Raw genomic sequence first — 4,272 nt, 5'->3', positions numbered from 1 at the left:
TCTCCTGTTTCTTGAATCTGACTACTTGAGGTGCCTCATGCAAGTGGAATTGTACACTACAATATGTGTCCTTTGTGACAGGCTCAATTCACGGAGCGTAAGGACCTCAGGGTTCATCCATGTTGTAGCATGTGACAGAATTCCCTTCCTTTTTAAGGCTGGATAATACTCCACGGTACACACACATACCACATTTTGTTGATCCATTCATTTATCGGTGGACAGTCGGCTCGCCTCCACCTTTTGCTATTGTGAGTAATGCTGCTGTGAACATGGGTGGAGAAATCTCTCTTTGAGACTCTGCTTTCAATTCTCTTGGGTATTTTCCCAGAAGTGGAATTGCTGGATCATACGGTAATTCTATGTAGAATTTTAATTTATCTTAGAGACAAGATCTTGCTATGTCACCAGGCTGGAGTGGAGTGGTGTGATCATAGCTTACTGCAGCCTGGAACTCCTCGGCTCACGTGATCCTCCTGCCTCAGTCTACCAAGTAGCTGGGACTACAGGTGCCTGGGCCCGCCCAGGCGGGTCTTGAACTTCTGGCTTCAAGCAGTCTTCCTGCTTCACCCTCCCTAACAGCTGTATAATTTTTCAAGGACCCACCACGCTATTCCCCGCAGCAGCTGCTCCATCTTACAGTCCCACCAGCAGTGTAGACGGCTTCCAGGGGCTCCACGTCCTCACCAATACGTGTTGTTTTCTGTTTTTGTTTTTTAAAAACATCATCATCCTAATGGATATCCAGGTCTTTAATATTCACCTTGAATCACCTTCTGGGTATACATGCGATAGGATCTCTGTCCTGCAGCACCAATTCTTATTGGGGAAGAGACCTGTGCGTGGGAAACAGCTACTACTGGAATAGCCACTACTGGAGGGAAACTCAGCAGCTGAGGGTAGAGGGGCAAGGTGGGCTTTGCCAGGCAAATCTCCCTCAGCACCTCAGGAAGGAGGCCACACTGGTGCCCAGGGGTCTGGCCCACCCTGAAACCACTCCCCTTCTGGCAGTGACCACATCAGGCTGCCGAGATGCCTGGGGCTCCATCCTGCAGTCACCTATTAGAGGGACAGGACTGTGTGAGGCCTGAGGACCCAGGAGAGCAGGTGGAGGCCAGGAGGTGACAGTGGCAGCTGGGGGCCAGCCCTGCAGTAAACTTCCCAGGCAGTGACTGGGCATGGGCTCTCCTGAAGGGTGTGCCTGCCTGGAGATGGCCCCTTCTGGCTGGCCACCTGGAAGGAGGGAGGGTCCTCCAAGGAGGACCACACAGCCAAGCTGGAGGGGCTACCTGGAAATGCCTCTGTGGGGTGCTAGGGTGCCCCCAGTTGCAAGTCTCTCTCATAACTAGGCTGTTTCTTTCCAGCACCTGCCACGCAGGGTGATGGGTGTCTTGGGATGTGCTCCTATGTGTTGGTGTCCACCTCCTGGCAGTCCATTCCCCACCTAGACCTTCCTCTGGGGCCTGAGCAGCAGCCCTTGTCCCCAGAGCCCGGGCCCTGCAGGCTCTCCCAGGAGGTGGCGGAGCAGGCAGGCTTTCAGATCGGTCAGCTGCATCTTAATAAAGCTGCTTGTTTTTCTTGGTCCCTTGAGACTTGACTTATTGTTATCAGAAGGGTGATTATTTGCATGGAAGTGGCTGTTTCCGTATTTTGCCTCAGCTCAACGCCCGTGCTCGTATAGCTCCAAATCCGCAGAGGAACAATGCCACCAGCTAGCAGCCACTCTGCGGTGCCCGGGCTTCCTGTGTAGCCCAGGCCTCGCCTGCAGTCCTAGCAGCACTCGAGTGCAGGAATCCCACCAGCCTGAGGCGACAGGGAAGGGGACCTGTGTCCTGCCAGTGACCCCGATTCTGTCCCTTATCACAAAGGTGGACTGGAGAAGGGCGCCCGGCAGCACCTGAGAACCAGCCCTGCGGTGAAGGTCCCTACCCTGCTCTGGGAGGATGTACTGCCTCATGGCTGAAGGTCCAAACCACGGCCATGAGGAGTCGGGTAGACTGGGGACTGTTTTGTGGCCTTGCTGCTGTCACCATCTTCGTTCTGTGATGATGTCACAAGAAAAAAAGCTGTCTTGGGGAGTAATCCAGAAAACACATTCTGAGATAAAGGATGAATTCAGAAATGGAGGGGAAAAAAAAACTATTGGAGAAGAGGGCTGGGCACGGTGGCTCACACCTGTAATCCCAGCAATTTGAGAGGCTGAGGCTGAAGGCTCACTTGAGGCCAAGATTTCAAGAGCCAGGAGTTCAAGACCAGCCTGGGCAACATAGCAAGACTCATATGTCGCTACAAAATATTAGCAGAGTGTGGTGGCACATGCCTGTAGTCCCAGCTAATCAGAAGGCTGAGTCTGGAGGATAGCTTCAGTCCCGGAGTTCGAGGCTGCAGTGAACCATGATCACACCACTGCACTCCAGCCTGGGCAACAGAGCAAGACCCTGTCTCATAAAGAAAAAAAGGCCAACATGGTGAAATCCCATGTCTACTAAAAATACAAAAATTAGCCGGGCATGGTGGCAGACATCTGTAATCCCAGCTACTTGGGAGGGTGATGCAGGAGAATCACTTGAACCCAGGAGGCAGAAGTTGCAGTGAACCGAGATTGTGCCACTGCACTCCAGCCTGAGCGACAGAGCAAGACTCCATCTCAAAAAACAAAAAAAGAACGTTGAGAGGAATTGAGGCTAGAGTGACAGAGGAATGAAGAGATGGGGAAGACTGGGGATGTGCAGAAAGGGGTGTCCTGAGAAACGACGTGAGTGAAGAGTGGCCACTGCAGGGGCTGGAGACAGAAGCCAGGGTCACCACCTGCAAGAAAGTCACCCAGAGCAAGATGCTGGCACCCAGCGTTGCCCCAGGCCACAGTGGGCACACAGACATGGGCCTCAACTGCAGGATCCTGGCAACTGCCACTGCACCATGGTTTCATGTGCAGCCAAGATCCTTCAGTTAGGCTGAGACCCCCCACTTTGATTAGGAGAGATACCAACTTCAGAGGTGTTGAAATGCAGGCAAAAAACCCTGTGCAACTCAGAATTGGTGAAATGGGGAGATGCACCCCAAAGCTTCCGGGGGTCTGTACTGCAGGAGGGGGGCCTGGGCTGGCCACAGAGCAGAGGATGCCGGTGGGGCCGGGAGGAGAGGATTACGTGCTTACTTTGTGCAATTGAAAGCTGACAGATAAAGGATGTTGACAATGCCATCACCCTTTATAATTAAGAAGATAATTTAATTACTACTATTAAAATCTAAGCCTCTCCCCCACATGGGCTGGTTTTAGCAAAATATTCTGGTTCTGCTGTTTCCCACACACAGACCTGGCAGTGGTTAAAGAGAGACACTGAGTCTCCGGAGTTTCATCTGAGGAGCCCATCTGGTTTCAAGTAGTACAACAAGCAGGAAAGGGAATTGAATCAAAGGCACCAGTTGTGTTTTTTGAAATCCAGAAAATGTGTGAGGTAGCATCAGGGAAAAAGGTCTCATCCTGCCCCCCCCAGGCCTGGGTGCCACTATGCCAGGCTGGGGGTCCGTGTCCCCACCTGCTCCTTGGCCAGGCTCTGCAGGATGTTCCTTCGGCGGGGAGGGGGGTGAAGGAGCTTGGCAAGGAGGAGGGGCAGGATGGTGCAGATGCTTGCGGACCCTGCCTAAGCACACAGACTCATTGGAACCCATAGGGAGGAGAGAAGTAGGAATCAACGTCCCTGTGCCCGTGGCTGACACAGGCCTCCACTGTTGACAGAGAGCTTCTCCACACAAGGCGGAGGTCAGCACCCCAGCTGAAGGGGAAACTGAGTCTCTGGAACACGGAGTCTGTGAAACACAGGCCACATGCTCTCCCCTGGTGCCCACCTCCTGGTTGGGCTGCACTGCCTGACACACTGGAGCCATCCCTTTCATCCTAGAAGCAGCTCCTCGCCCACCACTCTCCCTCCACCAGCGAAAGGTGAGGCTCCCTCTGCCCTCGGCAGCTGTGGCCACGTGGAATTCTCTGGTATGTGGGTGCTTTGATCTGCGGCACACCTGGAGATCAGGGCCTCAGCCTCACACAACTGTCATCGCATGGATCCCACACACCCCATGGACTTCCCCAGCTGGATGGTGCGCCGCAGGATGGGGCCTGGAGCCCACCAGGCCAGGGTCTCATCTCCACCAGGCCAGGGTCTTGTCTTCTTCCGCAGCTCAAGGTGCCACCAAACAGTCTCGTCTTGTCCCACAGCCAAGCCCCAGTGTGCTCCTGCCTCTGCACCTCCAATGCTTTCCTGGGTGAGAAGC

This window comes from Rhinopithecus roxellana, chromosome 13, assembly GCF_007565055.1.
Source record: "Rhinopithecus roxellana isolate Shanxi Qingling chromosome 13, ASM756505v1, whole genome shotgun sequence".
NCBI classification, from domain to species: Eukaryota; Metazoa; Chordata; class Mammalia; order Primates; family Cercopithecidae; genus Rhinopithecus; species Rhinopithecus roxellana.
The sequence above is the reverse complement of the archived record's forward strand: the minus strand, read 5'-3'. Positions refer to the sequence as shown.